General features: G+C 39.5%; 1 long non-coding RNA gene across 2 annotated transcripts; it reads right to left on the reverse strand.

Moving 5' to 3' along the window:
• Positions 1-1,674: 1,674 nt before the first annotated feature.
• LOC122236695 lies at positions 1,675-23,530 on the reverse strand. Of its 2 annotated transcripts, XR_006214889.1 has the most exons (5): positions 23,498-23,530; positions 16,685-16,772; positions 15,665-15,755; positions 8,502-9,558; positions 1,675-1,753 (listed from the first exon to the last, which is right to left on the reverse strand). It is a non-coding gene; the product is annotated as an uncharacterized LOC122236695 (long non-coding RNA). The 2 variants fall into 2 exon arrangements; XR_006214888.1 differs by lacking the exon at positions 1,675-1,753 and having other exon boundaries at positions 8,034-9,558.
• Positions 23,531-23,937: the final 407 nt, after the last annotated feature.

The raw sequence follows: 23,937 nt of genomic DNA on the forward strand, positions 1-23,937 counted from the left end.
CACTATATGTAGAAGGGAACTTGTGTGATCGCTTAAGTCTAGGACAGAGAGAGGCACTCTTTAAGGGAGAGGATATATATATATATAGGACACCAGCCTTTGTATCGTGTAGATCTGTAAATTGAAAGAGCCTAACTTCTGGAGTTTAAACTCAGATTTTTTTTTTTTCCCCCGGCTGGTATGTCTTTGGAGGTCAAGTCACTTAGGAATTCTTTCCCTAGTTTCCCTTTCAGAGTCCAAATATCCCTCTCCAAATATTCAGAAGCAAAAATGTGAGGGAGCTTGAAACAATGACAATCCATTCCTGATGTGAGACCCAGAAAGAGATATGACCTGCGATGGTGGGTGAGAGGATGTGAAATCTGCACTGTCTGTTACGGTAGCTACTAGCCACATACGGCTGTTTGCATTTCTAGTTAAATTGATTATAATCATATAAAATCTTAAAGATTAGTTCCAGAGGCCCATTCATGACATTTCAAGTACATAATAGCCACTTGTAGCTAGTAGCTGCCATACTGAAGGGCCACATAGAGAATATTTTCATCATCACAGAAAGTCCTAGTAGACAAAGTTGTGTTAGATAGACAAAAGTGCAGTTGGGAAAAAGAGAAGGAGTGGAAAAGTGAGGGTGCAGGAAAATCTTGCTCTCTGGCAACTGGTTCTAGGGTTGGCCCCACGTCATGACCAACAATCACGGACAGGATAAATATCTTAGGAAAGTTTCTCCCACATATTTAGCCTGTCATGGATTCTCTCTGAATGGGATTATATAACTTGAACCACAAATTTAAAATTATTAAGTATTCTTACGTATTCCCTGTATATGGTAACAGAAAAAAAATTATTTAACTGACTGTGCCATGTTTTCCTTCTAGAACAGTTTCTTGACCTTGACACTATTGACATTTGGGGTCAGATAATTCTTTACTTGGATTAATTCTTTACTGTGGGGCTATTCTGTGCATTTTAGGATATTTAGAGCATTTCTGGCTTCTATACCCCAGATGCTATTAGCATTCCCACCCCGTCGTGGCAACAATTATAAATGTCTCCAGACATTGTTCAATGTCCACTAGCAGGAAAAAATCACACCCCTGTTGAAAACTACTGACCTAGTATATGACACATGGTGTCTATAATATGGTCTTGGGCCTGGTCAGAAAAGTAATTGCCACCTCTATAGCCTCAGCCTATCCTGAGCTATAACCAAGCAGTGGCCTATGACTGACCTGGCAAAATAACACTTTGTTTAGAGGAAGTTCATAAAATAATTTTGGCCAGAAGGATGAGCTAACCCCATAATAAGTACGTGAAGAAAGAAACCACCCCTCAAATGCATGATGTGTATCACGACTGGGATTGACTTAACTAGGATGAAGAAATCATATAATTTGCTGGGTCTACAGATATGTAATAACTCAAATGTGTGTTTCTTTTTTTGGTATCAAAAGATAATTCTAGAATAAAATTCCCTGTCACAGTCATTTTAAAGTACATCCACACTGTCAAAAGTCTAAATAACTACATTTCTCACTCTCTAAAAATGGAAGGCACTAAATAATACAACACTATGTTTTAACCTGAAGATTTCATACTCAATTCTAATTCAAAAATATATTTGCTGACATCCATGCTTTATAAAATAATTCCCTTGTGATAATTATGTACCTTGAGCAGAATTACCAATGCATCTGTCTTGAATGCTTAATATATTCTATGGCAAGTGCCTTGAGAATCTTCAATTCTGCCACTACCAAGAGAAAGAAATATTAACCATTCAGAATGAGATGATCATATTAGATTTTGTGCACAAAGAAAATCACAACTTAAACGGATGTCTCTCCAGAGCCCAATGTCACTACTATTAAAAGACTACAGAGTCCTGGAGAATAGGCACCATGAGTCTTACCACTCCTTCCAATAGCGTCCTACACTTATTAGGCACTCAATAATGTATTTGTTCAGGAATAAACTAACTTAGAACTAACGTCCTGAGTGTATCACTATAAAACTTGGACCAGAATAAAAGTCCCTCAGTTCCCAATCGCTCTTGTTTTTTAATGCAAACAATGTAAGAGGAATTATGTATGGTTAACAGACTGTGCAACTTGGAACCTAAAGGATCAAATTTCTTTTCAGTTGCTCTGGTCACCAGCACATCTTCTCCACTGGTTACATGTTAGGTGACCTTATGAGTTCCCTAATTTTCTGAATTTCAATTTCCATACCAATAAAAAGAGATAAAAATGCCATATTATTTTGAGATCTTAAATGACAAAATCTACTCAAAGCTTTAAGCATATAGGCTAGCACATAAAACGTGCTTTCTAAATGTTAGCTATTAAGTTTATAATTTATCTGTCCCATAGACCTAAAAAGATTTTTCTTTTCATTTTTTTTAAATGATGGCTATTTTTGAAAACTATTATTTTTTTAACTTTTGGAAGTCAAATTTCTCAACACTTAGCCTGAAACTTACAATGAATTTAGGGATCTGAGAAACACTCTTTCACAGATATTTACATGTTATTTAGAAACAATTACAGTGGCAATGAGAGATCACTTTCTTAGTAACAATCTATTTGCACCTTAAAAAAAAGCACCCCATATCAAATATATGCTTGATGTTAATAAGAGGTAGGGTATGGGGCACCTGGGTGGTGCAGTCAGTTAGGCATCCGACTTTTGATTTCGGTTCAGGTCATGATCCCAGAGTCATCGGATCGAGCCCTACATTGGGCTCTGTGCTAAGCATGGAGCCTGCTTGGGATTCTCTCTCTCTCTCTCTCTCTCTCTCTCTCTCTTTCTCTCTCTTTCACAGTGCCCCTCTTCCCTGCTTCCCTGCTTCCCTGCTCACATGCTCTCTCTCTCTCTCAAAAAAAAAAAAAAAAAGGAAAGGAAAGGAAAGAATAAAAGGAGGTAGGGCATAAGTGGCACAACCTTCTAAAATAGAGGAATTTAATAATCTTTTTTTAGGTCTTGAATTTATGTTAAATAGAATTTAGAAATTAATTTGAGGAGGATTGATATAGATATCATTCTGAGCCTTACCATCTAAGAATATGATTTCTAACAGTATTTTCTTATATCTTTCAATAATTTTAAATTACTTCATCCTTAAAGGTCTATCTTTTCTTAGGTTTGCCTCTAAGGATTCTATAGTTTTTATGGATTTGTGTGTGGGATATTGTGGGATATTGTGATATATTATTATCACATTTTCTAACTGGTTAAAGCAAGAATAGTATATATGATTTTGTATATTGATTTTGTATCCTGCAATCTTGCTGAAGTCTCCAGTTATTGCTTATATAGTTTGTATTCTCTTATATTTGCAATGCTGACAATCATATGCAAACAAGCAATAAATTTCTATCTACCATTTTAGTTTTTGTATGTCTTTTTAAAAATTTTTTAGGTCTTTATTTTTCTTGTCTTATTTATCTGGCAAGAATAGCCACTTAATGGTAAATGCAAATAATGTCCAAGGAAAACATTGATTTATATATATAAATATAAATAAATAAATATTAAAAGAAAGGCAGCCACTGTGGAAAACAGTATGGAGGTTCCTCAAAAAATTAAAGTTAGAACTACCCTATGACCCAGTAATAGCACTACTATGTATATCTTTTTTTTAATTTTTTTTGGGTCTTAATTTTTCTTGTCTTATTTATGTGACAAGAATAGCCATTTAATATTAAATGCAAATAATGCCCAAGGGAAAAAAATATATATATATAAACATATATACATATAAACATATATATATATTTTTTTAAAGAAATGCAGCCACTGTGTAAAACAGTGTGGAGTTTCCTCAAAAAGTTAAAAATAGATCTACCCTACGACCCAGTAATAGCACCACTAGGAATTTATCCAAAGGATACAAAAATGCTGATGCATAAGGGCACATGTACCCCAATGTTGATAGCAGCATTATCAACAATACCCAAATTATGGATAGGCCCTAAATGTCCACCAACTTATGAATGGATAAAGAAGATGTGGTTTATATACACAACGGAATACTACTTGGCATTGAGTAAGAATGAAATCATGCCATTTGCAGTAATGTGGATGGAACTGGAAGGTATTATGCTAAGTGAAAAAAGTCAGTCACAGAAAGACTGATATCATATGTTTTCACTCATATGTGGATCATGAGAAGCTTAACAGAAGACCACGGGGGAAGGGAAGGGGAAAAAATAGTTACAAACGGAGAGAGAGGGAGGCAAACCGTAAGAGACTCTTAAATACAGAGAACAAACTGAGGGTTGATGGGGGTGGTGGGGGAGAAGGGAAATTGGGTGATGGGCATTATTATTAAAACATTATTATAGTAACATATATTTGTTACATGAACCAATCTTGATACTTTATTATTAACTAAAACCTAAAGGCTATTTAGATTTCCTTAGTTTTTACATAAGTCCTTTTTCTGTCCCATCCATGGTACCACATACTAAATAATCATGTTTCTTTAGGCTCTTCTTGGCTACAACAGTTTCTTAGACTTTCTTTGTTTTTGATGACTTTGGCCATTTCAAGGACAATGGGTTAGGTGTGTTATAGGATCCCCCTCAACAGGAATTTTCTGAAGATTTTTCTCTCGATGAGACTGGAGTAATATGTATATTTTTAATTATCATTACTTGGAGTGGAATTGTATGAGTTCTTTGCTAGTGAAACAATCATATAGTCTCTCTTTAATTTGCTTCTGTAGTTAAGTATATTATCAGATTTCAAATGTTATACTATCTCGAGTCCTGAGAAAAATCAACCTCATCATAATGTATTTTTTAAACGAGGCCTATAATTTTACTTTCTCATACCATCCTTGTCTGGTTTTATTATTGTCTTTGACCATATTCCCTGGGAATCAAACTGTGGGATAGAGATTTATGTGCAAGAACTTTACTGGTGAGGCTCTCAGGATCAATTCCTATGGGGGCAAGGACAGGGGCCAGAGCGGAAGTGCAAAGCAGCTCCCGAGGAAGCCTCAGCAATGTAATTAGGGTCGTCCTTCCAAGCTGTCTTAAATCAATTCGCTGGGGCTGGGCTCTTGACCTACTGCATCTACCAGTCTTGGATGTGGGCCCAGGGGACATTCCTGGAAAGGACTTAGCTATGAGTGGTCTGCAGCCACCACTCCCAGCGTCTAGGGGAATGTATGCCTTGGTCCTTAAGAGGGGACCTAGGAAGTTTGCCACAGGAAGGGAGAATATGCTTTCCTCCAAACAGGATTTGGAGTGTTGGACAATTCACGGAAGCTACAAGTTGTCTACTCTGTTGACGGGGTGGTAAAACTTGACTTAAAATCCATGTGGGACATGAGGGGAGGTGGGAGGGGAGAGAGTGGATATATGTTTGACTCCCGAATCAAGGGTTTTCGCAGCTTCATAAGTCCTTCATCCCCATTGAAATCAACACTGGCAACGGATGGATTATCTAAGAAATAATAATTTTAGATATTATCAGATGTATCAGCATAGAGCTATTCACAATAACTCTTACAATATTTTAAGTCACCATTATATAATTATGTCCCCTTTTTGCCCTCAGCTATGTTTTGTGTCCTTTCTTCTTTATTGCTTGTCAACCTCAGTAATCTTTTCAAAGAAACATACTTGGTTTCTGCAGATCATCTCTATTATTTGTTTTCTGTTTCACTGATGTTTGTTCTTATCTTTATTAGTGTCTCCTTTCTACTTTCTTTGGGTTTACTCTGTTCTTTTTCTAACTCGTCTGGGCACATTACTTTTCTATTGTTTTTTTCTTTTTTAACATGTACATTTAAGGTTACAACGTTCCCTTCTGAGCACTGATTTAGCTGCATTGCATATGGGGTTTTTGTTTTGTTTTGTTTTTATTGTCCTTTTTTTTTTTTTTTTAGAGAGAGAGAATGCATGAACAGGACAGAGGAGCAGAGGGGCAGGAGTAGAGAGACAGAAAGAGAAAGAGAGAGAGAGAGAAATCTCAAGCAGGCTCCACATTCAGCATGTAGCCTGATGCGGGGCTCAGTCTCACAGCCAACTCAGGTCATGATCCTGAGACAAAATCAAGAGTCAGACATGCCAGATGGACTGAGCCACCCAGGTGGCCCTGCATTCTATATGTTTAAACTAAATGTAATAGAGATTTTCAGTCGTCCTACATTTTCCATCCTACCCTCCTTCAATTTGTTCCAGGACTTTTTGAGGAGTAGGTCCAATTTGTAAGCAGATATGAGTTATAGAAACTCCAGGGTAGCCATACAGATGCCTGGTCAGCTGTGAAACCTATTCATCAGGCCAGGAGAGCGCAGGCCAGATCCTAGTACCGCCACAAGAGAGGCTGGGCAACGTAGAATCTCACCAGAGTAAGATGAAATTTGGAGAGTCCATTACTGAAAAGAGTGAGGAATGGATGTTGGGAAACTATTGGCAATATCTGCCATAACTATAAACAAACACACAGGGAACGCAGCCATGTGACCTTGCTTTGAATAATGGAGATGTGAGCAGAAGAGATACATGTACCTTTCAATTCAAGTCTTTAAAGAGAATGAGCATGCCTTCTCCTTACCCTCTTCTTCTTCCCTATTAGCAAAAGTCAGCATGATGGTTGGAGCTGGAAGTTATACTGGACGATGAGACGAAAAGGGCATGTTGAGGATGTCAGAACAAGCTAAGAGGCTCCGAGAAAGACAGGACCTAGTGAGAGTTCCCCTGGAGATCTTCTCTACACTTTCTCTTCCTGAGAAATGGCTGCCAAACATGGGCAGGGTGAGTCTCAGGCCCTGGTCATCATGGAGTCCCAGTATCAAGCCAGGAAAGGAGTAACACCAGTGGTGATAGCGAAGCCAACTCTACCCTTACCTGCAAAGTTTTATTTTTTTTGCAGATTTATGCATCACTTGCAAAGTAAAGTGATTTTAACCACCTACAAGAATTTTTTTTTAATTGAAGGGAAGAAGGTATTTCAGAGTTGGCCTGACAGACTGTGGATACATAACAGTTAAATGTAGCATCAGTGACATGCTGCGTGTTACAGGGTGAGGTTTGAGGGTACCCACAACATAGCACAGTGTTCACAGCAGAGTGTTTACCAGCTTGGAGAGACTTGAATAGATTCTGCTCCACCTCTTTCCAGCTTTGAAACTTTAGGGAACCCTCTGTTTTCCCTAACCCATAGGGCTATTCTGAGGTTTTAATGATACTGTAACTACGAAGTGCTTTTTTGTGCCTGGCACATAGTGAGTACTCAATGAGTGGCAGCTAGCCTTATTTCTAGAACTTTAGAGCACTGGCCCAGATCTGGAGTCTTCTCCTTGGCATTGTCTCAGGCCCATGAGTTTCCCTTCCCTTCCCAACACAGGAAGACTTGACATATGCTTGCCACCAAATTCTAACACTGCCATAGGTTTCTTAGTTTAAGGATTCAGCTTCTAAAAAAATAAATCAGCATCCTGTTTTATGGAAGCCTAAGGATCAAATTTTTATAAAACAGGTTTACATTTAAGGACAAGTACCTGTGCCATGAACATGTCGTTGTTAATATTTGTTTCTACGGTGAACTGCACTGAACAAGAAGGTGTTCAGATAAATAACCTCATGTCGTCGGGGGGGATGGGGGGAGCCTTCTTACTTCTTATTAATTCTCGATTCCAAGTGCCCTTTGCACCTATTAGCTCACCATTAGATCAGAGTAGTTATTATTATTACTGAAACATAAGGTTAACATTTCCATCATCACTGGGGTTAAAATTTGCATACTTCTGCATAATTCCTGTGCACAGATGCTTGTACGCTCCGTCTTTCATCTTGCTGTGCACAATTCATCTGGAATTTCTTAAAACTGGACTATTCATAATAGTCTTGAAAGAACTTCAGGGGGAATGTTGAGTTCAACATTTTAGCAGCATCCTTCACTTAAATAAAAAGCTTCAGAGCCTCTTGAAGACATGAACAGTTTTGACTGAAAAATCTAATATCAACCACATGGGCTAAATGATTGCAGAACAAACTTTTTATTGCATTATAAATCTGCCGGAAACAACAACAAAAAAGGTCATCAATCTCTTCCTTACTTCTTCTTGGCATTTTGAAATTACCCTCTTTTCCTTCCTTATTTCCCAACCAAAACCAGGGTATTCAATGTTGTCACAAATTCTATTTGTCAGTGATGTTCCTTTGATAAGCTGTTGAAGCTTGTAGGCCAGATGAGAAGAAATCACGTAAGAACTCAAGCCATTTTTTTTTTTAATCAAGATTGACTAAGGGACTAAATGACTTCCACTTTGTAGTGGAATCAAAAGAAACTGGTCAACAGCCATTATGTGAGAAGAAGGAAAGGCACCACAATAGAGCAGCTCAAAAGGAAGGACATCTGACTTTTAGCCTTGACTTTGCCTACAACTTGATGCATTTTCTTCAACTTTGCATTAGTCAGGGGACAGAACGCAACCCAAGTGGCAAAAGAACAGGTGAAAGCGGGGCTAGGATGGAGCCACTCACCAACTGACTCCCATAAAAGGTCCAGGGGTATATTTGGTTCAGGTGTGTCTAGACACAGGCACTCAAATGACGTCACCAAGAACACGGTTCTCCCCGTCCCTCACATCCCTCTTCCTGTGGGTTGACTGCGCTCCTGGGCAGGCTCGTCACACCCTGTGCAAAGAGAATTATCGGCAGTTCCGGCTTACGTCTATCAGCTCAGCAATCCCACTGGGAAGAGACCTCCACTTTCCCCATTGTTTCTGTAAGTCCTATGGTCTTTGGAGAATCCCTGTGGATTTCAGACCCAAATTTGAACCAACAAAAAATGCAAATTGTCCAGATCGAGGGTACATGCATCCCACAGCACGTGGACTGAAATCCGGCAGGAGGCACTTACTCAAAGGAAAATTAGAAATTAGGGCACTATCACCGGAAAAAGCAGGAGAGGCATCATAACAGTGGTCAGGCAAAAACAATATCCTTCCAGTCCAACTTGTCTTGGATTTCCAACACTCCAAAAATTATATAATTTAGAGTTGATGATGTGAAGTTTTTTACTCTAAGGTTCAAACCACATTAATTTGAAGAAATTTCTCAAGAAGGGATGGCTGATTGGAACCCTATACCCATTCCCAGTCTAACTTTAGTAATAAGACATGCTAACTTGTGTTAGGAATACAGCACTCCACAAAAGACTATTATTTCTGATGCTGCATAAAGCTAAGTGTGGCCATAGGACTGTGGTAGTCTGTATTACGGCTTCCCAGGATATCCAGGTCCTAGACCCTGGAACGTGCGAATGTCCCCTTACATGGTAAAAGACTCTGCCAATGTGATTGAGTTAAGGATCTTGAGATGAAGAGAGTATCATGGCTTATTCGGGTGGCTCCTAAAGGGAATCACCAGTGTCCCTATAAAACAGAGGCAGAGGGAGATTACATGCAGAATAGGAGCAGGTGATGTCAGCATGCAGAGATCGGAGTGATGCAGTCACAGCCAAGGAGTCACCAGAAGGTGGAAGATGCAAGGAGACTGTCCTCTTGAGCCCCCAGAAGGAGTGCAGCCATGTGGACACCTGCATTTCAGCCACGGAAACAGAGAAATGTGAGAGTATAAATTTGAGTGTTTTTTAGCTACGAAATTTGTGGTAATGTGTTACAGCAGCCACAGGTAACTAATATAACTGAGTTCTGGCAAATAAAATATGAGCAGAACGGGAGGTATCCAGCTTCTAGCTCGTGCCCTTTAAGGGAAGGGTGCTTCCCGCCTTTCCCCTCTCCCTCCCCTGTCCAGTGGCTGCAATGCCAACATGCTGCTGAGCCATCTTGGGCTGCCACTCATTATGGGAATAAAGGGAACATGCCTGGATAGTAGAGCAACAAGATAGAAGGAGCCTGGATCCCCAATATCCACTTTGAAACCTCAATTTAAGAGATAAATAAAACTCTGTCTTGTTGAAACCACTATATTCTGGGGTCTCTTATTACAGCTAATCTATAACCTAACAAAATTACCATTTTTGTCTGCCATGAAACTGCACTTTAAAGACTTCAAACTCCGGGGAGTATAATTAACTGAAGACCTAAAGGCTACAGTCTGAAATCTGCCACCACATTTGCACCCAGCCCTCACTTTTCCCACAGGCTGCTCCCAACATCTGGGTGTGGTGGGGATACTAAAGCAATTTTATTACTGGGCGATATGGGGCCCATCTAACAGCCAACTTTGGCTCAAGGACTCCTCAGTGGCTTTGCCAAAGCTCCTGAGACAGCACAGCAATCTAATATATTTTCATCAAATTCCCTTCCCCCTCACTTTACTTGGGGCAGGCAGTTTCGTCAGCCGATGGTATTCCCAGTCTTACCAGTTCCTTCCCCATTCTCCATCCCAGGTGTTTCCCCTAATTAAATCCTTGCTCATTTAATCCCATCTTGGCAAATGTGTCTCAGACTAATACACGGTCTTTTCCCAAAAGTTCAAGAACCATGAGGTCCTCTGGCAAAGTAAGAAAAAAAATGAGAATCTTAACAAGCAGTAAAAGCATCTTGTCATATACATATTAACCCAAGGTAATTGTGAAGTGAAGAAGAGTTGACCATGTTATAGTTAATTTTCCCCCAAATAACCTCTTGATCACTTTCAAATTCTCTCCTGCCACTTGGAAATAAATTAGGAGGGCAACAAAATTTTCTCTAAAGATTTGGAAGACTGCATATTATTGACTATTACAAATTACTAAATGAAAAGTAAAATTCCATCAATTATCCAATCACTTTATTAAAAAATTTTTTTTTCAACGTTTTTTATTTATTTTTGGGACAGAGAGAGACAGAGCATGAACGGGGGAGGGGCAGAGAGAGAGGGTGACACAGAATCGGAAACAGGCTCCAGGCTCCGAGCCATCAGCCCAGAGCCTGACGCGGGGCTCGAACTCACGGACCGCGAGATCGTGACCTGAGCCGAAGTCGGACGCTCAACCGACTGCGCCACCCAGGCGCCCCTACTTCATTAAAATATCAAACATCTGGAGGCTGATGATAAGCAGGTTAAGAATTCAGGATGACTGAACTGTTCCTTAATCTTTGGCCAGATTTAACCTAGCGTAGACGCAATCCATTAGTCCTGAATTTCGGTGTATTTGCACATTTTTGTCTTGGTGTGTGTGAATCACTTCCCCTGGATGTACAAATGTCCATACAATGTGAAGTCTTGTGTAGCTCCCCCATCGGGAAGTCATTGTCATATTCCACTTCAATCTATTGTCTTCAGCTTTAGTTATAACAGATTTCTTTCTGCTTAGTTTGTCTTTTGGACTGTCACACTTTTAACTCATGTTAGTAGTCCCATAATTATTCTTGGCACATCTGTCTTCATCACACATTTGCTGAACTGAATCAAATGTGAAAAAGTTGGGAAACGCATGCATTAATATTGCAGGAGACTAACGTTTCTGCAACAGATTCTGGCACAGGAGTTGGGAACATCCCTCCTGGATTCATTATTGGAATCAGAAAATATGTCATTGAGAGGATCTCAGGGAAGGAAATGCCTGTTGTTGACAAAGGCCTTGAACACAAAACAGAGCAGATAAAATTGAGAACAATGAGTTCTAATCCTTCCACATGTGGTATATTTACAGCCATGACAACTGAGGCAAGACTTTCAGAGGCATGCCTCATTCATTGTGAGGAGAGACGGGGTGTGTGTGTGTGTGTGTGTGTGTGTGTGTGTGTGTGTGTGTGTGTAGTCCTGGGGATAAGAGCTGTGCATTGCTTTTTTGTCTCTGATCAGACAAAAAACAAAGTCTTTATACTGCACTTCTGAAAACAGGTTAGATATCTTATTTTAAATGATTACAATAGAGAACAGTTACTAACATAGCTCCCACCTAAACATGTGTTTAGGTCTCTAAGGGGTCCTTTGGTTGGTTGTATTTGTGGGATTTTTTTTTAATTAAAAGAAGACATAATATCTAGCCATGGTAATAAGAAAATATTATTAGAGGGAAGCCTGGGTGGCCCAGTCAGTTAAGCATCTGACTCTTGATTTTCGCTCAGGTCATGATCTCACAGTTCCTGAGACTGAGCCCCAATTCAGGCTCTCTGCTGACAGCATGGAGCCTGCTTGGGACTCTCTCTCTCTGCCTCTCTGCCTCTCTCTCTCTCTCTCTCTCAATAAATAAACATTAAAAAGAAAATATGATTAGAAAAATAATGAATTCTTAGGATATTAGTGTATTAGTAACATTCAACTAGGAAGTAGAAAGCATCGATATCAATTTCTAGATCTGAATTTGCCACAAATAACAATGCAACCTAGGACTACCCACCTAAACTGAGACCCGGCAACCTTATCTATACACAGGAAAGGGCTGAAGTGTTTCAGTTGAAAACTGGTGGATAATGGGCCAAGTTCTGCCTAAAGATATGTTTCCTATGGCCAGTCAGCATTTTTTTTTTTTTAACTAAATTAGTTGCTTGGCTATAACTCAAGACATTTTGCCAGAAGAAGAAACACAATTTCTGGTTTCTTTTGAAAAATTAAAAGATACAACCAACCTCATCTTACACTTCCATATGACAACCACTGGGTAAAGCCCATGTTCCCCAAGTACACCTGGTACACTTTACTCATGAAGCCTGACTGCACTTGACAGACACCAGAATGTGTGACTCCTATACTCCGTGATCTGAAAGGGCCCGTCTAGTTCTCAATGTCTGTGAGCCCAGAATATAACTAAGAGTCTAGAAACAAACCCATAAATTTAGGGTCCACTGATGTTCAATAGTATTGCAAGACAATTCAATAGGAAAATAAAAGTCTTTTCAACAAATGTTCCCGGGACAACTTGATATCCACATGCAACAGAATAAAGTCAGGCTCTTTCCTCACATCATACATAAAAATTAATTCAAAATGAAAAAAAAATAACTCAAAATGGATCACAAACCTAGATATAAGAGATGAAACTATAAAACTACTAGAAGAATATAGGCAAAAATCTTCATGATCTTAGGTTAGGCAAGGTTGTCTTAGATATGACACCAAAATCCCAAGTGATGAAAGAAAAACAGATGAATTAGAACTCATAAAAAATTTAAAAACATTTGTACTTCAAAGGATACCATAAAGAATATAAAAGGCAACCTATAGAATGATAGAAAATATTTGTAAATCATAGATTTGATGAGGGACTCATAAGGAATATATAAAGAACAGGTACAATACAACAATAAAATAACAAATAACCCAATAAGAAAATGATAAAGGATCCCAGTAGACACTTCTCCAAAGAAGATACACAAATGGCCAACAAATACATGAAAAGATGTTGAACATTATTAGCCAACAGGGAAATGCAAATGAAAATCACAATGAAATATGACTTCACACCCACTAAAATGTCTGTAGTCAAACAGACAAAGGCAACAACTGTTGGCAAAGTTACGGAGAAAGCAGAACCCTCATATGCTGTTGTTAGGAATGTGAAATTTTGTACCCACTTTGGATAACAGTCTGGCAGTTCACCAAAAGTTTAAATTTAGAGTTACTGCATAACTCGGAAATTCTACTACTAGGGAAATGAAAACATATGTCCACACAATAACATGTACATGAATGTTCATAGCAGCATTATTCACTATAGCCAAAAAGTAGAAACATCCAAAGGCCCATCAGTTGATTGATGGATAAACAAAATGTGGTATGTACTGGAATATTATGTGGCAATAAAAAGACACAAAGTCCTGAAACATGCTATACAAGGATAAACCTTTAGGACAGTGTGCTAAGTGAAAGAAGCCAGATGCAAAAAAAAAGCCACAGATGACAAGATTCCAATTATACGAAATGTCCAAAACAGGTAAATGCACAGAACAGAAAACAGATTGATGGCTGCCAGGGGTGGGGGGTAGAAGGAATAGAGAGTGATGGCTAACCAATATGGGGTTTCTTTGGGGAGTGATAAAAAATACTGTGAAATTAGACAGTGGTGATAGCTGTACAGCTTTGTGAATATGCTAAAACCCACTGAATTGTATGTTTCAAAAGGACGGATTTTCTGATGGATGAATTATATCTCCATTTTTAAAAGTACATGAGCCTGCAGGAGAATCTAAATTTTCATCTCCATTATCCTGTCAACATTATCAATAGCATCAAATTTCCTTCCCCAGTGAAAGGCTAACCAGTATGAGCAACCCACTTCACTTTAGCATGAAGCAAAGTGAATTATGGCTAATGTGGCAATAAATTTTACTTATGGAAGAATAAAACTTGAGCCTCTTATTTTTTTAAAAAAAGAAAACTTTAAGAAAATTTTTTAAAAAGATGTATGTTTACTCTTCTTTTGAAGTTTAACATTTTTTATATTTTCTTCTCCAATAAACATCTGAACTCTATAGGACCACGTGAAATACATCTCCTTTTGTCTGCAGGCTGTTTCTGGGCAGGGAAGACATACCCTACCCTAGTCAATGACAAATTGATTCATTTAAGCTCGAACATCCTATTGCATAATTACCCTTAAGGCTGTGAGCTCACGGTCTCTTCTGAATTTCAGATCAAGCTGGGACATCTGGGAAATGGACACACTACAGAGACTCATTTCAAGCCACCTTCCCCCCATTCCAGTACTGGAAAATGGCCAGTTGTCTTGTAATGGGACTACAACAAAAATCAATTTCCAAATTGAAGGGCAGTATACCAGCAAGTGAATTATACCATCGCTTTAGTATTCCTCTTCTTGACCAGGCACAAAAGTTAGTGAATTATGTAACAGTATCCAACCAAGCTGGGCAAAATTCAAGCATTAAATGTGAAAACATGTTTGCCCTTAGAAAGGGGTTCACATGGAAATGACCATGAACACAGTTATGAGTGCATATATAATGAGAAGTGGGGCGGGGTGTGTGTGTGAAACTATGTTATTTTCTAAGTTGGCTGTTTGAACTGGTTTGACTAAAAGGAGTGCAGATTCTTTTTTGGCAGAAACTTTTCCTTTGTTTAGAAAAACACCTTTATGAATCTCCTCAAGCCCTGGCTGAGATCTAAGAGATCCAGAAAGAGAAGAATAAAATGGATTTACGTAATAAAATAAAAACAATTCCTTAAAAAGTAACTTCCCTAATGGTGTTGGGCAAGATGATGCCTTCAGATCCATCCCTCAGCCCTGCTCTATGTACTGTGTTTAAACTCCATGGATGGCAATAAACAGACTCCCTAACCCACTGGCTTCCCATTGGGTTCAGCCCATTAATGGGAGGTAATTGCCAAACACTGGAGAGTGGGAGGAGAGTGTTTATTCCCCAGCCTCTCTTTATGCTAGGCCTCTGGCTAGCAGATGTTACGCAACCCACAACCACTCTGGGTTCCAGAGTCTGTTTCTCTGTCCTTGTCCTTCAGGCCTGAAAGCAGTGACAGCTCCCTGCTCTTCCCTGCCATAGAAGTGCTGCTTCAAGACAGTCACTTCTGCTATAAGCAACGTAGGTGTTCTCGAAACCATCATGCTCTGCAAATTTCTGTCAACAATACCAAGGAGCTTATGGGAAAACGGGGTTAGAGGCACACAAACTGTGCCTATGACATCTTAAAAACAGAGGAACCTAACAAAAATGGCTGACGGTGTTACACTTGTTACACAATTAAGAAACACACAAAGACAATAAATGTTGCCTTTTTACCTTGAACAAGACCTTGAGATGTGCTTGTGGAAGTACATTTCATAAGGGTTGCAGCTTGTAAACCGTTGCAAAGCGGCAGCAGGAAGCTTATCTGAAATGCAAAGAAAGTTGCCTTACCAGATGGGCATGGTGTGGCTCATGCGGCTGTGGTGAACTGAGGAGGATCATGGCTGTCTGGGGAGGGGGTGTGCATTGTGTGTATTCCTACACTGTCTGGTTCAACTGGGTGCAGATTTCTGGGTTCACCAAATGCTTTTCATGGATCACATCACGCATAAGCAAATGCGAAACTACGCCCACAGACTTCTGCTCAGGTCATGATCTTGTGGTACATGAGTTCAAGCCCCACACCGGGCTCTCTCCTGTTAACGCAGAGCCCGCTTTGGATCCTCTCCCTCTCTCTCTCTCTCTCTCTTTCTCTCTCGCTTTTCCCCTCACACACTTGTGCTCTCTCTCTGTCTCTCTCTCAAAATAAGTAAGTAAATAAATAAAACAAACAAACAAACAAACAAAAAAAAACTACGTCCAAATCGTTCCAAGGTATATCAATGGCATTGGAACAAATCTGTGTTTTCAAAACAAGTGTTATAACAGAACTGATTGAACATAGCTTATTTCCTTACACTTGGTCAATGACTTTATCAATGACATTTGAGTATGTTCTGTTTCCTGTGAAAATACTTAGAGAATTGTGGCAGTCTGGGGACAAGAGTCTCCAAACGGCCTGTAAGAAATTCCTATTGGAAGAAGTTGCCAAGAAACTTTGAAAGATAGTGGTGTGTCTTAAGAAAATTCTAGTGTCTTAACGTTCTATACTATCTCGCAGTCCCTGCCACAGCCTGTCTCACTCACCCTGTTCCCTGCAACAGCTCTGGGTTTGTGGGGCTTTGGGAAATGAAAGGGGGAACAAGCGGCATATAGAACATGAAGATGGGCAGAAAGGACAGTAGTCAAAATTGCTGAGAAAAAACCAGCTGAGACACAAGCCCTTTTCTCCCATATCAGCCAAAGAAAAATCACCTTTAAAAGGCATCAGGCAGTCCATGTTCTGCTAATACGGGTGGAGCTCTGTAAGGGGCCCTTCCATTGATTGAGAATTGGACTCCACCTAAAAGGAAAATGAATATAGCTTTGAGTTCCACATTTTCCACCAAGAAAAGCCTTTCAACAATATCTTCCATTCCAAAGGCACTTGTTCTGCAAGCAACACATATTTAGGAGTGAAAAAACTTAATTTTTTCTCCCTTGAACAAGTCCGTTTATTTATTTATTTTTTTTTACCTGAGTCAGAACATAAATATAACTGAGGCTCTGCCCAAAAATACTACATTAGCCATAGAAGCATGCCCACATGAAGGGATTATTAATCCTCAAAAAAGCCTTGGCAGAATTTGATGAAAGCTGAAATGTATTTTCACAGATGGTTGTGCTATGCTGTATTTGATTTGAAAAATATTAAACAAAGCAATACCCCATTTCTGTTTTATTCCCTGAAAGCAATTATTACATGAAAAGGTAGACAGACAGGACACAGTTAACAAACAAAGACTAAAGAGTTGTCATCAGCCTAGAAATGTTCTGGAAAATAAATGAGAGCCACTCGCCAATAATACGACTATAAAATACAGAAATAAAAAATCTATATTGCGAACGTACACGTACTTACAGCCCACATCACAGTTTGATGAAGCAAGAGATAAATGGCCCAACACTGATTGTTTTTACAGGAATATGACAATCCTCCAAAGAAGAGAAACAGAACATCTCTCCATTCACATAAAAAGCAAATTACAGATGGGGAAAAAAAAATTCACTATGCTCAGAGCAAGATTCAATTAAAAAAATATGTCTGGCTTTGACAGGGCAAATTCCAGGCGTAGTGTATTTTCATAGAAGTTGGTCCTAGAGGAAAGATTTCAGTGCTACAAAGGCCTGTGGAACTTTTCATGGCTTGTCATTATTTCTCTGTAAGTCTAAACAAGGATTTCCGCCTCCTTAGCTCATATTTTCCCCCAACTGATCCTGCAAGGTGCCATTATGCTTCCGACAGTGTTCTTCCTTTCTGAAAATCACACTGTATAAAGCTGCATGGTGGATTTTGAATAATAATTAATGCTGCCTTATAGCAGCAATATAACACACGGTGCTTTACCAAGGATTACATGGGGTGTGTGTGTGTGTGTGTGTGTGTGTGTGTGTGTGAATACATATGGTTAAATGGCAGGATGAAACCATGGAAAAAAAGACCAGAGACAGCTTGTCATGTCCCACGCAATGCTTGAAGAACAGCACAAATAGCATTATTCAAACAGAACACAACTCTAACTCTGGGACATCCATTTGTATCTTCAGAAAATTAGGCGGCAGCTATTATCTTCCTGTTGTTCAAATGATGAAACCAACACACAGAACCGCCGCTGGAAGTCACAGCGTTTTTGAGCCAAAACTTCTGCACACATTCCCTCTGGCTTGTCACCTCTCATCTACTTTGTCCAGAGTATCATTAAGAATTTCTAGACATCGGGTTCTGGATCTTGTTACAATGCTCAGAATGGCTGTCAATGGACAGGATAAGAACTCCAGTAGTCAGGCTTGAATTGTGTGAATAAATGCACCCATTTGGGTGTTATCAAGCTGTTCCATTTGTCTCATCACTTCATTCTTCACTTGACACTGTGACCCTTGGAAAGCCAAGGAAGGTGTTTCTTCGGTTTTCACCCTCAACCTCAGGGTAGCATGGCCTTTATTCTCTGTCCCCTATTGCCCTTTGGAGATAATTGCCTACAGTTTGGTGCCTATATTACATATGTTTCAACCTGTTCTCCAAACATTAACTGTTTGGGATTAAAATAGTTTCTACGAAGCATTTGCAGCCTTTCCTTGAACTCCTGCCAATGTATGGCTCTCCACAGAAAGGAAAATGCTGAGCATTAAAAACGAAATGAGGATTAGTCAGAGCACATAATAAATAGCACACTACTGCATGTGGCAGAACTAGAAGAAAAAACAACAACTTGTTTGTATTTTAATGATTTAACCATGACAACCATTTGAGGTCCTGGTAAAGGTAACAGAAATAAAGGCCCGCGTCAAGAAGTATGGAAAGACTGGAGAGAAGCCGTGCCATCAGAAAACCTATCAGATCATCAGCACTGTGTATGTAACCAGATTATGAGAGTCCATTTAAGTATTCCTGCAATGCATTATTTTCAATGTAAATATTAATCAAAGTAATAGATGATGCAATGAATCCTGAGAATGATAAAGCTAGGAGTTGGGATGATGTCTACAGGATCTAGTCCTCCTAATACAATGCTGTTGAAGGGGCAGGGCAAATTCTATCCAGACCTTTGTCAGAGACTCTGCAGGTTGGGTGGAGAGCGGCCTGGCTGCCACTTGGGAAGGGAGAATCACAGTGGTAATACAATAACAAACGCCACCACCACAAGTAATTTAATCTAACAAAGAACAAAAAAAAAAAGCCCTATATGAAGCTGACGTACTGTTTTCATCTCCATGTTAGAGATGACAAAACCAAGGCAGAGAGGTTAAGCAACTTGCCAAAGGACATACAGTTGACAGATGAGGGAGCAAAGATTTAAAACAAAGCAGCGCAGCTCCTAAGAAACCCTATGCAACCCCCTAACCTCCCTGTATGAGCGGGCTGGGAGTGTCGTGGCCTTTATGCCACATACCATGACAGGAGGAAGCGCTTAGCCAATCACTCACGCATTCCTTCAGACATTCAACAAATGCATAATGTACACCTACTATGTGCCTGGAATTACTGCTGGAGACAGGGATTTCATGATAAACAAGCAGATGAGCTCCCTGCTCTTTTGGAATTCAGTCTAGTTGGGGAGATGGGTGGCAAAATCCAGGCTGCTTACAGAGCTTGGAGGAAAATAATACTAAAATGGATGTGTAAGTTTAACAGGCCTCAGAAGTGCCAAGAGCGCTTACTAAAACACAGACTTCTGGACCTCATCCCCATAGTTTCTCATTCAGTAGGTCTGTGTTTAAGCCCAAGAGTTTATATTTCTAACAAGTACCACAGCTGATAACTGCTGACTTAAGAGCTCTACTTTGAGACCACCACCATAAGGGTTATTTGGTTGGGAGAGAAATATTCTTTGTGTTGTACTGCACCTCAGTTGGAGGTGAGCCTGTGCTTATGAAGAATCGTCACTGACTATATAGATACAATTTTACACCTGCCAGGAAGTTTCTCTCACCTGCCTTAAAATGTGGACATATTCCCTAGGATGGGTATAACCCAAACCGCCACCAACAGCTATTCACACGTGGTATCTGAGAAAACAAGACGCAGATTCAGTAGCTTCTGATACCAAAGAATTGAAAGAAAAAGTAAAATACGAGGCCACAGAGTGACATCTTGAGTACATTATTAACGAACAGGGAGGCAACATTTAAGAAAGTGACCCTATAAAGGCACGGGGTCGTTAAGGAAAGAGCACTATTGCAGGGAATTTCTACCCATCAATCCATGAAACACATTCCATCCTTACAGATAATGATATGCTATCATTTAATCGACATGATGATTAAAATTGCTTCCAACTGCATGAGTCTGGTTTTAACACATCTTTAAAAAAAAGCCTGAGTGTTTCTTCTGTAAAAGGGGGGTTTTCCAGATTCACAACCTTCTTGTCTATTGGAAATATCCATGGCAAGAGTGAAAAGAAGTACTGGGAAAAGGCCAGTTTCTTTCAAAACCATATGTGGACACAAAGGGCAGCATTATCTGTAAGCAAATTATTATATATCATATGTATGTGTGTGTGTGTATATATATATATGCATATACATATGAGATAGATATATACATATTATATATATATAAACATATATATATATATATATAAATGGCTTCTTTTCAAAAGAGAGTTAATAGGTCAATGCTATGGGACAGGAGGGCTTCCACTGCAGAATGGAGGACCATAACCATTGACATTTGGCTGACCTTCTTTCCACATTACATAGAATGAATTTCTAAACGTGGAGGATTCCACGTTAGTGTGCTCTGCAAATAGCCTTATGCTAAAGCCACAGAGCAGCACAAATAGTTGCATAAATAAATATCCCACCTTAAAGACAAATGCAAGTCATATGGAAAGTCCTTTAAGACTTGGGTATGTGTACTCAGTTTTTAAGAGTCTCTTATGGTTTGGCTCCCTCCCTCTCTAACCTCTTTTTTTGTTCCTTCCCCTCCCCCATGGTCTTGTGGTAAGTTTCTCAGGATCCACATAAGAGTGAAAACATATGGTATCTGTCTTTCTCATTACTTATTTCACTTAGCATAACACTCTCCAGTTCCATCCACGTTGCTACAAAGGGCCAGATTTCGTTCTTTCTCGTTGCCACGTAGTATTCCATTGTGTATATAAACCACAATTTCTTTATCCATTCATCAGTTGATGGACATTGAGGCTCTTTCCATAATTTGGCTATTGTTGAGAGTGCTGCTATAAACATTGGGGTACAAGTGCCCCTATGCATCAGTACTCCTGTATCCCTTGGGTAAATTCCTAGCAGTGCTATTGCTGGGTCATAGGGTAGATCTATTTTTAATTTTTTTGAGGAACCTCCACACTGTTTTCCAGAGCGGCTGCACCAGTTTGCATTCCCACCAACAGTGCAAGAGGGTTCCCATTTCTCCACATCCTCTCCAGCATCTATAGTCTCCTGATTTGTTCATTTTTAGCCACTTCTTAACAGAAGACCATGGGGGAGGGGAAGGGGAAAAAAAAAGTTAGAGAGGGAGGAAGTCAAACCATAAAAGACTCTTAAAAACGGAGAACAATCTGAGAGTTGATGGGGTGTGGGAGGGAGGGGAGGGTGGGTGATGGGTATTGAGGAGGGCACCTTTTGGGATGAGCACTGGGTGTTGTATGGAAACCAATTTTAACAATAAATTTCATATTAAAAAAAAAGACTTGGGTATCTGTAATATCAGCATCTGGTTACCCACTGTTTCTCTTGGCCAGGTAATTATAAGCTAACTAGTTTTGTCAGTCACTGAGTTTCTAAGTTGACAGCTCACAGGCCAAATCTGACCCAAAGATGTGATTTGTTTGACTTGTGCATTTTGTTCCTAGTTGCTGTGCCCTTAAAAGCTGATCACGAATGGCTGAAATGGAACATTTGCTCTCTTCTGTGCAACCTTGCTTGTCGCTCTACAGTACCTTTGGCCTGGACTGGGTGACACCTTTACATTACTGGCAAATCGCCTGAAGAAGCTGGAGTGTTTTGACCCCTGCTATTTAATTTACAAAATCAAACTTCAACTCCAGCACTACTTTCCTGTTAATTCCAACTACCTCATATTTTTTCTTCATTTCACCAGGGGACGGACAGGTTTTTTTCCATAAGAATTTTAATTGTTCCTAGGTGAGTGATATAATACTATATAAAACTTTGGGAGGAAGTTAAGTTTCTCAGTAAAAGGGCAGAATTACCTTGTTGTATGACTCCTGCTATGGTCGACATTGCTGATCTGTTTTAGATTGGCTTGGAAATTTTGAGCTGATGAAATGAAATGTCAAGACTGGGAAGTGTCTTGATTTTTAGCAAAATGGGCATATCACCACCAGACATGAATTAGCCTAGAAAATACATTAAGTTTTAGGAGGTTCAGAGTGGGCTTTAAAACAAAAAACTGAGAAGGCTGAGAGAATGTGAAAGGCCCCAAGGCATGTTCATTTTTATTCTGTAATGAATAGGAAATACACTGCAGTAAAAGCAGCATTAATGATTCAAAAACAGCTGGAGATATTGCAACAGAAATTAATCCTACTTACCTAGCTCTTAAAACTAGTAAAAGGGCAAGGTGGGGTTGAAAACTCGTACCTGAAGCAAAATGGAATGTTGGCATTAAGCACCTGTGACCAGTCATTTGTAGGCCACTCACACACAAGCACAGCAAAGCCTCTAAGGGGCAAATCTCACTAATTAGAAATAACTGGGGTGATGGCCACTTGGAATCACTGTGAAATCTGAAGTGTGGACACCTTTTAAGGAGATATAGCAGATTGGTTTCAAGGGCAAAGACTAGCAGCAAGTGACGCTTCAAGGACAGCAAGGTCCCACTGGATCCGCTCAGGGGAAAATCATTTGTTGTTAGCACATTCATTATACACCTGGGACTGCCACTAGGCTGTGTCTATCACTGTAAAACAGTTTTTAAAAACTAAATATATCTCCAACTACCTTTTCTATCCTGTTTATGTGACCATTTTCTTCAGAAATGGTTGGAAAGTTTATTTTAGGCCGAGCTCTCTCTTGAGTGACAAATTTCACCATATTGGTGCCCGATGCATCGAAGTTGTCCCAATGATCTTAAAAGTTTTTACTATCATAATTTTTACTGAAACGTGGATGTATGTGTGTGTGAAACATATTCTTGCCACATCTTCTATATTTGTGTAACATTTTCTTTGACCATGCTTGACACACAATGTATTCGTTTCAGGTGGACGACATAGTGATTCAACTTCTTTATATGCTATGCTGCGCTCACCACAGTGTAGCGACCATCTGTCGCCATACAACATTATTACAATATCACTGACTATATACCCTATGCCGTGCCTTTTATTCCTGTCACTTCTTCCTTCCATAACTTGAAAGCTGTATCTCACTCTCCCCCTCACCCATGTGGCCCATCCCCCTTCCCGCCTCTTCTCTGGAAACCAGCAATTTGCTCTCTGTATTTATAGACCTAAATCTGCTTTTGTGTTTGTTTATTCACGTTTTTCAGATTGCACATATGAGTGAAATTGTATGGTATTTGTCATTCTGGGACTGACTTACTTCATTCAGCGTAGCACTCTAGTTCCATCCATGTTGGTGTAAATGGCACGATCTCATTCTTTTTTGTGGCTGTGTGATATTCATTATTTATATATACTACATCTTCCTTATCCATTTTCTGTAACTTTCTTGATTGAATAAACTCAATTCTAGGAAGCAAGTCTAGCCTCCACCTGTTCACTTTGTGGTTTCACTCCGTGGGTGTGTTGGGAAGGTATGGACATCGTGACTAGGGCCTTTCCTCACTAATGAATTTGGTGGGGACTTTTAAGCTAAGAGAGAATATATCCAGCAGCCCATTTTACATATTCATACCCAAGCCTATTTCAACATCAACTCGTAACCATAACGGAGTCTTAATAGAATTTCCAAGACCAAAGCACTTCATGAATTCCATATTCAGTGACTCAAGAGTGAGGTTTAGAATGTTTACAAATGTC

This window comes from Panthera tigris, chromosome A2 (genome assembly GCF_018350195.1).
Source record: "Panthera tigris isolate Pti1 chromosome A2, P.tigris_Pti1_mat1.1, whole genome shotgun sequence".
Taxonomy (NCBI): Eukaryota; Metazoa; Chordata; class Mammalia; order Carnivora; family Felidae; genus Panthera; species Panthera tigris.